The following is a 12,426-nucleotide window of genomic DNA, read 5'->3' as shown; positions in this document are numbered from 1 at the left end:
TGGCTAGACCATTAACATTCTCCCTTTTCGTCACTTTCTTTTTCATGTATCACCCAACTTTTTTTGTTCTTTCCTATAGGGATAATTAGTTGTCCCCGCGACATGTTCGGCTTAACCGAACACCCCCGGACACCTAGAAAATCATCCGTGTTAAATGCAATGACCAAGTAGCACCTGGGGGCTTCCTAAAGAAGTTGTCCAATATATCTGTCATAGCTACTTGTTCACATATACAACTTAAAATAAAAACATCGATTCTTGCCATTCTATACATCAATTGGACTTCAGATTTTAGCAATGATGGGTTGCCTCGCTCCTGTGATTACTCTCTATGTTCCCGATGTATTCGGCTAGAGGGTAAAGGGAGCACCGCTGCAATTGTTACGATCGGTTCACCCGAACACGTACCTCAGACGAGTAAAGCCAAAAATCTAGCGCTTCTTGAGATACAACTCGATCGGCTAGGACGATGCCCACATTTTCAAAAAAAAATCGCATAATAAAACTACTGGTTGTTTAGAGCGGATAACCAGCCATACCGACTACACCTATGTAGCAGCCCCGGAAAAAGGAACCTATTAAGGAACTATTTTTTCCGGAAGATGTTTCTTACGCCTAGTTGTAATATAACATAATCCACGTGTATACCTTTTGTCTCTTAGTACCACATGGACAGATTGCCTAGTTATCATAAATTTGATTCCTACCTTTGTAGGATACAAAGTAGGAAACACTACCCCGTTTATAAACAGGGGAGGTAGAAGCCGATGGCCGGTTAAAGATAAAATTTCAAAATATGTAGGGAAGTGCCTTAACACAAAAATATCATTACACGTGATTACACGCTTGGTGATTGATCTAGTTGATCTATTATAGCATCTAACATGCAATCTTCTTGCGATAAGCGGGCAGGCATCACTTGATCGTACAAGAGATGTTGAGGAATCTCCTTCCCATCTGGTCCCACTGGTCCAACTCTGGCCATACGCTCGGGATCTAGGCGGGTAAAGTGGTCTTCACCATAGCCCACGCCTCCAGAGCTCCTTCTCGACAGGCCAAGGTGTTCCACAGTTCAAAGCGAACGAGGGCTCTTGTAAACTTCTTGGCAAGATCGACCCTCCTTTGCGAAGGGTTTTGGTCTGCCCATAAAGCTCGGACCATATATCGCATAGTTCCTTCAACAGCCCCCCCCCCCTCAAAGGAAATGGCCTCCTCCTCAGGACGCCCAGTCAAAACACCAAATCTAAAGAAGAAACAAATTTTCATGATCAACACAATAAAGGTCGAATCAGTTCTAGGTCAGAGCTTCACTTAGAATACATGTCGCCTTCCAATCTGTGGTTCTCTTCTTGAGTTTATGCTAGTTGAGTTTTCAAACTCTCAACTTCCTGAACTTGGTTTTTCTGTTCCTGGAGATTGTTGTTTTATTCATGGCCTCTCTTCAGTACATGCTAACCGGCATCAAGCTATGATTCAGCATATTGCTGAGCTTCTCGAGGGGCATCCGGATCTTTCTGCTTTTGGCCTATTTATTCACCTGCTATAGCAATTTTTTGGCTATTAATGTAAGTAAATTCAATATACTACAAATTAACTCCCTTACCATGGGCTTCTCTAGTAAATTTCTTCACATCTTCGAGCTAGGCCCTACTAGCCTTTAAATCATCCTCGCTTTGATGGAGATCTTTGGATAAAATCTCGTTTTCATGCTTCAAAGTCTGCATATTGAAAAACTACTTGTTGATGACCCTTAATTCAACCGTCCCGACCAAATTAAAGCTCAAGGTCTACTGGATCCGAACTTTTGTTTGGATTTTCTAAAATCGATAACTTACCTTCAGATGGGCACACACTTGCCCGACCACTTCATTTAGGATGGCTCGCGCGGCTCTGAGGTATGCATCGGCCGAATTAAGAGCATTAAACTCTTGTTCAAAAAAATAAAGGATGACGTAGAGCCTCTTTCCGCTACTGATGATTCATGGCACTCTCGTATTCGGAGTTCGTTATAGACAATCCGTCCGAACACTCGGTGGTCAAACCCGTGTTCAGTACTACGGCGCTCACCGACGCGCCGGGATTTCGTTGACTACCTAATACCTCGACACCATCCCTAGGTGGGGAAGGTTGCACATGTCTCCTACATTGGCCGGTCAAGGGACATGAAAGTATGGAAGGATAGATATCTTTGGAAGGAGTATAAGTCAGTCTGTATACCTTTTTGCCGGTGGAGCAGCAGATCAGTTTTCTCCGGCCACCCTTTGTTCGGAATTTTGTCCTCGTTCGATAGACCCCCGGTCGATCTTGTCCGGGGAGTAATCCGACAAGCGCTCCGACGACCCCTAGGCGCAACCCCTCGTTGGGACGTCGTTTTTCTCTTACTCCCTAAAGAGGGAAGGGGGCTAGGGTTGTCAGACACAAGGGCTACCCTCTGCCCATCAACTCCATCATGGTAAAACACCCCGTCCTCGAAATTGATCGAAAACTTTGGGCTTCATGAAACCGGGGATCGTCGTCGCGGGCATAGTCCTCGGATTGAGGCACGGGACATTTCACCTTCTCGATCCAGCGCTTCCAAGGCTGCAAGGAAGGGGTAGAAGTTATAAATTAAACAACAAAGGGCGTGAATGCCCGAAAATGTTGAACATTAGTGCGCTTACCTATTCGACGGGGTTGTATGCCGAATAGCCTTCCTTACTGAAGGGGTGGTCAAAACCTTATTTTTCTCCTTTTAAGAGATCGGCTAGGATGGCCGCTAAGGCTTTCTGGTCCTTCGATCCTAGCCTTCTGGATTTAGTGGAATCGTTCATCCCGCTGTAGCACCACACGGGATGTGCGCATTGTTGAAGCGGCTGGGCGCATCGAGTAATCACTTCGGCCATCACATCAATGATGGTTAGTTCGCAATGAGCAAGCAACTTGACCTTAGCGGATAGTTGTTTTACTTTGGAACTCTCCTCTTGGGACAGGCTCTTCGACCTCTAGCTATAACGCTTTTTAAAGGCTTTATGGAGTATTCGAGAAGGCCCCTCCGAATTGGATCGAATAGGGGAACGTCCTCGACATAGAACCACTCCGAAGGCCAGTCGTAGAGTTCCTTCTTTGGTGTCCCAATTAGGTATCTTTGTGGCGGATATACGCCACACTTCGGCTCCGCCCACTTCCTGGATTGTTGTTCCTTGTTTCGAGGAGCGATGCAAAAATACCTTCTCCACAGGTCGAAGTGGGATTCGCAACCCATGAACATCTTGCATAAGGCCACAAAGCATGAGATATGGAGGATGGGACCGGGAGTAGGATTGTGGAGATGCAACTCGTAAAATTCCAAAAAACCCCTTAATAAGGGGTGAATGGAGAATCCCACCCCTTGCAGCAGGAAAGGAATGAGGCAAACTCGCTCTCCTGCATGTGGGGAAGGGAAGCTCTCCCCATAGGCCTTCCCATCAATGGAGGTCAGACCAGCGCGAGTGGGTGCAAGATATCCCTCCATTTCGAGCTCATGCAGGCGGAGAAGAGAGACAGAGCAACTGGCCCAGTCCCCCGGAAAGGGTCCGAGGGGGCGTGAACAGGAACTAGCCATGATTCCACGAGTGTTGGAGAGCTCTAGGGTTTCTTGGCAAGGCTGAGATGCGATGGGGACTCGAGACGGATTTTGATATGTTCATAAAGGGCGCTACCCCCTCTTTATGTAAGAAGCGGTTCCGTCAAGGATTGCCAAAGGTGTTTTCCTCTACAAAAGCACGTGAGAATCAAGGAATATTGTTAATCTTTGTGCAGAATTAAAAGCCATGGGCCCCGCGACGCTTCGATAATTGTGAGCGCGCCGAAGACCAAGACCATCATTTCTTGTTCGGAGGAGACGAAGGAACTCACCTTGCAAGCCGAACACTTTGGGCGTAATCATCCGAAGACACCTACTTATCGGCGTTGAAGCCTAGTTCGGGGGCTACTGAGGGAGACCAGAATTAAGGGGTCCTTAGGTAGTCGGCTTACTACGAAGAGGTCGGCCTGATGGGCTGACCCCATTATGGGCCTCCCTGTGCGATTGTCTCGTATTCAAGGTGGAGAACCCCTAAGACTGGCGTGGCAACCAAGTAAAAGTAGGCTAGGTCGGTTGTATGTAACCCTACGCCCTCCTGGGGACTATATAAACTGGGGGTCCTCGTCCATGTAGGCAAGTTATCTCACAGAGGGTTTAGAATACATGATCTCGAGGTAGACTCTATAATCATCATCTACATCAATATAATCGAGCATGACATAGGCTTTTACCTCCTCAAGAGGGCCCGAACCTGGGTAAGCTTTGTCGCCCCGTCTCTCGTGCAATCCATCGATCTATGGTCCACACTTTGGGAACCCCTACCCGGTATCTGCCGGATTTGATGTCGACACTGCCTAGGGGGTGGCGCACCTTGTTGTCTCGTGGCCCATAGGTGGCTCCCCTCAAGTCGTTCTTCGCTATCGTATTTCTTATTTCCCCAGAAAAATAGTAAAAAAGTTTTGTGCAATTCCGAGAACTTTTATTTTATGCACAAAAAACAATACCACGTTAATTTTGCTAAAAACGGCGTTAGTCAGGGTTATTTCTAAATAAATCATAAAAAGTGCATCATAGCTATATAAAATTATTGTAAACATAGGTGAATATGGCATGAATACTTCATAAATTATCAATACATTGGAGAAGTATCAGCATCCCCAAGCTTAATTCTTAGTCATCCTCGAGTAGGTAATTGATAAAAGAAATAATTTATGCAGGGTGAATGCTGACATAGTATATAAGTTTGATCAATGATAATTCCAATATTTTTTTCTAGCATCATAACCAACAACTTTTTCTCATAAAAATCATCATGCTACACCAGCAATCAATTCATATGTCATGGTTCAAACAATGTATTCTCTTGAAACTTAACAACATAAGTTCTTAGTGAACAAACAATTTCAAAGTATCATCAAGTCTAAGTAAGATCTCCACATACTCAATTATCATATAATATTCTATGATTGCTAATACTCAAAGCATATGTTTAGAACAAACAACATCCATCGAACACATACAAAGATAGGGCCTTAATATTTTTCCTCCCAACATGCTAATCATGAAGATAATTGTCAACAATAACGAATCATGATAAAATATATTTGAGTGGATATATGTGTTTGGATCTTTCCCCACCACATAATGCTTGCCAACTACTAGATTGAGGTTGGAATAGGAACTTGAATCAACATGAAAACTAAATAACATGAAAGTAAATAGATTGTCCCTTCGCAGAGGGAAGAAGGGATTTGCATAGGTGCCAGAGCTCATAGTTCAAAACAGAGATGAATATATTTTGGGTGGTGTGCCTTTCCTGTCAACGATACAACAAGGGATTTCAATATCTTCCATGCTCATCATGTTATTGGCAGTTCCCAAACTGAATTGAAATTTTACCCCCCCCCCCCTCCACAATTCAAACACATTCCATGGCTAGCTGTATCCACTAGTACCATCCAAACAATCAACTTTCTAGGGGAGTTCTTATTTATTAACTTTTGTATTTATGCAGGACAGGGCATAATTTTTACCAACCTCTATCATGTAATGGCAAGTGAATAAACACTTATCATGAAAATAACTCGCTTCACATGGAAGAAACTAACCGCCCCGGTAGCTCCATGAGCGGCACAGGCACACTAAATGGATGTTTATTTGAAGGTTTCATAGGTGTCACATGCAAATTTACTTGGAATGGTAGTTAAATACTATATATAGGTAGGTATGGTGGACTCGCGTGGACGAAACTTGTCTCAAGGATTTGGATTCACAAGTAGTATCTCTACTTAGTATGAATTTTTGTCTAGCAAAAAGTTCTAAACAAGCACGACACGTTGGTGGATCCATAACAATATAACTTCTATGCAAATATACCCAATCGTAACCATTGTGTTGTCTTCCTTATCCAACTTCAATTATTTGATCAAGTTTGAAAATAATTAATGGGTATTCACAATAATAAAATATGTCCAAGTTAATATATTTGTATGTGAAAGTTCTCTTTCTTATACTAATCATTCATGAATTGCTTGTATGACCAATATTATGATTTTCAAACTTCAATAGATTTTACTTTCTATACCAAATGTGAAGCTACTGCTAATCATAAAGAACATTCATGATTTTAGATATATTATATTGAATTCATTCACAATTTACTCTTAGGATAAAAGTGAAGCACAAGAGTAAACATCAAACTACTCTTAAAATACATAAGTGAAGATCAATGAGTATTCAAACAACTAAGTAACTATGTGAGGATTATCTCAATAAATATTTTTCAGATCTGGGAAATTTATTCAAACAACAAAGAAAACAAAGTGACTTCAACAATAACACATATCATGTGGGCAAATAAAAGCTTAGGATCAACATAGGCTAACCGATATTTGTTGACGAACAGAGGTGGGATGCATAGCATCCCCAAGCTTCGGTGCCTGAGAATTCTTGTAGCATTTACTTGAGGTGACTTGGGCATCCACAAGCTTGAGATTTTGTTTCTCTTTCAATTCAATCATACCCCGGTTTCACCTAAGTCTCAAAAACTTCATCAACATTCACCTAAGTCTCAAAAACTTGATCAACATTCACCTAAATCTCAAAAACTTCATCAACACAAAACTTGAAAAGAACTCGAGAGATAGGTTAGTACACATAAGAATAAATCAATACTTCATGTACTGCCAAGAGAAGTTGCATAATAATTTTCAAACATTAGGTACTGTATACTATCATTTCCACGATTTATATCTACCAATATAAGCCATGAAAACTCTAGGATAAGTAGGTCACAAAACTATGACAGCAATCTGTCCAAACAGAATAGTTTGTAGAAATCTATTAAAACACTATACTTATGTAACTCTAAAAATTATGAAAATTTAGGACATGATAAATATGTTTCATGAGAGAATTGTGTTAAAAATTCAGAAATTTCCCAGATTTCACTAAAATATGATAATTCAAAAACTACAACAGAAGTTTCTATTTTTGTACATCACACGTCACACATGCAATTCAAGCATTCTAAAGGAAATTCTTGAAGCTTTTTATTGAAAAAAAATTATAAAGAACATATAATAGATTACAACAAAATAAAATGATGCTCCAAGCAAAACACATATCGTGTGACAAATAAAAATATAGTTCTAAGCATCCCCAAGCTTAGACGCTTGAGTCTTCCTTGGATATTACCTTGGGGGTGTCATGGGAATACCCAAGCTTAGGGTATTCCACTTATTATTCACCTCATATTGGTATCTCATCCAAAACTTGAAAACTTTAATCACACAAAACTTAAGCGAACTTTTTGAGATGGGTTAGTATAATAAAGATAGATCATTCTCTTATGTACTGTCAAGACAAGATTAGTAATTGTTCTCACATGATAACTATTGTATTCTATCATTTCCATAATTTATGTCACTAAATATAAGGTATGGAAACATTAAAATAAGCAAACTGTGCATGCAAAACAGAATCTATCAAAAATGGAACAGTCTTGAAGATCTCAATGAACACCATACTTCCATGGCTCTAAAATTATGAAAAAATAGGATAACATATAGAATTTGCATGGAAATTCTGTGTAAAAATTTCAGAATTTTTTTGACTCTCTTGTAAAATCACATAATTCATATACTGGACGGAAAAGTTTCTCTTATTGAACACAATCAAACAAACAAGTATCCACACTATCCCAAAGGCTTTACTTAGCGCATTATTAAAATAAAACCTATAAAACATAATTACTATAGTATCTTAGTCATGTGAACACTCATAAACAGTAGGTAGAAGTATTGGGTTGTCCCCCAACAAGCGCTTTTCTTTAATGCCGATTTCAATGATGCTCACATTAGAAGTTAGTAATTGAGACATGCAAGAGAGCATCATGAATCCCATTGAAAGCACATTAAATTATAACCCACTTCCTATGTGTGGGGATTTTGCAACCACACAATTTATTGTTGCAAGCAGCAACTTGCATAGGAAGGCAAAGCAAGTGCAACTTCAAAACTTTGAACACATAGGGAGGAAACTTGATATTATTGCAATTCCTACAATCATATTTTCCTCTCTCGTAATAATATTCAGTACCATCATGAAGGAATTCAACAATATAGCTATCACATAGATCATTATTTTCATGACGCACAAGCATAGAATCTTTATTATTACCCACACAAGCAAAAGTTTCTCATTCGTAATAGTGGGAGTATTATAGGAGACTTGAATGCTATAAATTGTTTCCACATTAACAGCGTAATTTTACAAAAAAAGGGTATTCGTAATTATGACAAGTTTTATAATAATAATCATCACTACTTTTTATAACAAAAGTATCATCACAATTGTCATCATGGATATCAATTTTGTTGTCATAGTCAATTGAAACCTCTTCCCAAATAGTGGACTCATCACTAAGTAAATTCATGACCTCTAGAAATCCACTTCTATCATTATGAAAAGATTCAAAGCCCTTCAAAATAGTGGGATAATAATAATCTAAAGTTGACACTCTTCCAAACCCACTTTCATAAAAATTGCAATCATCATAAATAGGAGGCATGCAATCATCGTAACAAATTGGACCATTCGAAGTAGGGGGACTAAAAAGAGCATCTTCATTAAGCATAACATCCCCAAGCTTGGGGAAACATTAATTGTAGCAAATATATTCTCAAACATATCATTCTCATCACGCATAACATCCCCAAGATTGTTAGTTTGTGTATCATTGGCATAATCACTCTTATGATCAATATATAGTAAGGATGGCACCAATAGTACAACAATTATTATCATTATAATTTTTTGAAGTTGGTTCCAAAAATATTTTCAATATTATAAGGAGTATCATTATCTTCCCAATTATTCTCATCACAACAAGTAGTAGGCATAACAAAATAATCATCAAGTGTATCATCATCCACACTACTTTCGCATTCATTCTCAACAATTATAGGAGCAACATTATTTGGTAGAAATACCTTTTTACTTCTACTTTTCCTTCTTTTCTTTTCTTGACCACCCTGTGTGTGGGTTTAAGTAATTTAGGTGATCTTCTTATTGAAGAGATAGGAAGTTCCTCATGGCAACCTGACTCATTACGAGAAACAATAGAAGGGTATTGGGAGATTTTTACCCTTTCATTAGTATTCTTTTTATGTTATATTGGTTTTCCCGTCTTTCAATAGTTGGCAATATAATAATTCGCCCTGCAATTTACTATTCAAAACATATATATTTATTATAGATTAACTTCATGCGTATTAGTGATAAGGAATATATCAGACCAGTCATTTTTATGCGACAATTCTTCACACCCCAAAAATTAATAACTTTCATTTTAGATTCATCGAAGATCAAATTATCACAATATTTGGAAATGGTTTGATCTTAAAAATACATGCATTGGAAATTAAGATGACCAACACTATTGCAAAGTTCACAAGTAATGGGCTGAAGAGAGCATAATGTTGTGGTAAATTCATCTATCACTTTAAGACACAATTAGTTTGATCTTGTGTATGCTTCTTACAAAGTCTACCATCCCTATATGGCATGTCTTTAAAAAATTTATTCACTCCACAAAAATTGGCATTCTTATAGGAAATCTTTTTTTCTTGACCAGTGCAATCATCATTAGCATCATGGATATTTAGAGAATTCATACTAACAATATTACTATCATTCTCATTATTCAAGGAATTCACATTAAGCATTTTTTTAAATTCTTCCTCTCACATTTGAGCACAATTTTTCGAAGCATCATTTTCACGAAAGACGTTAAAAAGGAAAATCAATTGAGGCAACCCAAATTAGTTTTTTGTAGTTTTCTTCTATAAAACCAAACAAGTGCAAAACAAGAAACTAAAATATTTAATTGCAAGATCTAAAGAAATACCTTCAAGCGCTCACCTCCCCGGCAATGACCCTAAAAAAGAGCTTGATGTCTACTATGCAACTTTATTCTTATAGATGTTGTTAGGCCTCCAAGTACAGAGTTCCGTAGGACAACAACAAATTTCTGTCAAGTGGATTACCTAAGGTTTATCAATTCGTGGGAGTGTAGGAGGAATATGGTCTCTCTCAAACAACCATGCAATCAAAAACAAGAAATCTCTTGTGGCCCAACACACCCAATACAATGGAAAATTATATAGGTGCACTAGTTTGGCAAACATATGGTGATACAAGTGCAATATGGATAGTAGAAATATATTTTTATAACTTGAATAAATAGCAAGGTAATAAATGGTAAACATCAAGCAAGACATTATATAAATGCTTGGATATAAGGCCTAGGATTCATACTTTCACTAGTACAATCTCTCAACAATGCTAACATAGTAGAACCATATAATTGATACGTCTCCAACGTATCTATAATTTTTGATGGTTTCATGGTATTATCTTGTCAAACTTTGGATGTTTTGTATGCCTTTTATATCTTTTTTGGGACTAACTTATTAACTCAGTGCCAAGTGCTAGTTCGTGTTTTTTCCGTGTTTTTGACCCTTTTCAGAGTAGGATTTTAAACGGAGTCAAAACGGAACGAAACTTCCAAAAAGATTTTTTCCAAAACAGAAGAAGATCGGGGAACTTGAGAACCAAGGCAGGGGGTCACCAGGGACCCCCACAAGCCCCCTAGCCACGGCCAGGGGGGCCCGCGCCTACCAGGCTTGTGGGCTCCCTAGGCCACCTCTACCCTAGGTCTTACGCCTATATATTCCCAAAAATTCCAAAAAAATCAGGAGATCATCGAAAGTACTTTTCCGCCGCCGCAAGCTTCTGTCTCCGCAAGATCCCATCTGGGGCACGTTCTGGTGCCCTGTCGGAGGGGGGATTCAGATACAAAGGGCTTTTTCATCAACACCATGACCTCTCCGATGATGCGTGAGTAGTTCACCATAGACCTACGGGTCCATAGCTAGTAGCTAGATGGCTTCTTCTCTCTCTTGGATCTTCATTAAAGTTCTCCATGATCTTCATGGAGATCTATCCGATGTAATCTTCTTTTGCGGTGTGTTTGTCGAGATCAGATGAATTGTGGATTTATGATCAGATTATCTTTGAATCTTATTTGAGTTTCTTCTGATCTCTTATATGCATGATTTCATATCCTTGTAATTCTCTTCGAATTGTGGGATTTGTTTGGCCAACTTGATTTGTGATTCTTGCAATGGGAGAAGTGCTTGGTTTTGGGTTCATACCGTGCGGTGACCTCACCCAGTGACAGAAGGGGTAGCGAGGCACGCATCATGTTGTTGCCATCAAGGGTAAAAAGATGGGGTTTCCATCATTGGTTTGAGTTTATCCCTCTACATCATGTCATCTTGCTTAAGGCGTTACTCTGTTCTTCATGAACTCAATACACTAGATGCATTCTGGATAGCGGTCGATGTGTGGAGTACTAGTAGTAGATGCAGAAAGTATCGGTCTACTTGTCCCGGACGTGATGCCTATATGTATGATCATTGCCTTAGATATCGTCATGACTTTGCGCGGTTCTATCAATTGCTCGACAGTAATTTGTTCACCCACCGTAATATTTGTTATTTTGAGAGAAGCCTCTAGTGAACACTATGGCCCCCGGGTCTACTCCACACCTTATTTTCAGCCTTGCTCTTTTACTTCGTTGCACTTTCCGCCTTCAGATCTCACTTTGCAATCAATCTTGAAGGGATTGACAACCCCTTTATAGCGTTGGGTGCAGGCTCTTTGTGTTTGTGCAGGTATTCTGGACTTGACGAGATTCTCCTACTGGATTGATACCTTAGTTCTCAAACTGAGGGAAATACTTACTGCTCCTGTGCTGCATCAGCCTTTCCTCTTCAAGGGAAAAACCAACGCAAGCTCAAGAGACGATAGAAGGTTTCTGTCGACCTAACAGAAGGATTTCTGGCGCCATTGCCGGGGAGGATCAAGTCAAGAACTCATACAAGTAAGTGTTACAAACTCATCTCTTGCATTTACTTTTTTGCCTCTCATTTTCCTCTCCCCCACTTCTGAAAAACAAAAATTTACAAAAAAATATTTGCCTTTTTCGTTTGCCTTTCCTTTGGTTGTTTGCTATGTGCCTTCAATATGCTTGCATCTTCGCTTGCTGAAAATCTAGTGATATGGATCCTCACCCACTTGCTAATCTCTTTAAGAGATCCACTTATGTGGAACCAATTGCTAGTGAGTTGAGTGCACTTGACTTTCTCTATGGAGTTTTGCTTGAGATGCTTGAATCTGAAAATCGTGATGAAGAAATTGATGAAATGATTCACGAGGGCTCCTTGAATGAAAAGCATGATTGCAATGATTTCATTATAAATTCTATTAATGGCAATCATGCTAAAAATATGCATAACCCTAAGCTTGGGGATGCTAGT

The sequence above is a fragment of the Hordeum vulgare genome, chromosome 4H, assembly GCF_904849725.1.
Source record: "Hordeum vulgare subsp. vulgare chromosome 4H, MorexV3_pseudomolecules_assembly, whole genome shotgun sequence".
NCBI classification, from domain to species: Eukaryota; Viridiplantae; Streptophyta; class Magnoliopsida; order Poales; family Poaceae; genus Hordeum; species Hordeum vulgare.
The sequence above is the reverse complement of the archived record's forward strand: the minus strand, read 5'-3'. Positions refer to the sequence as shown.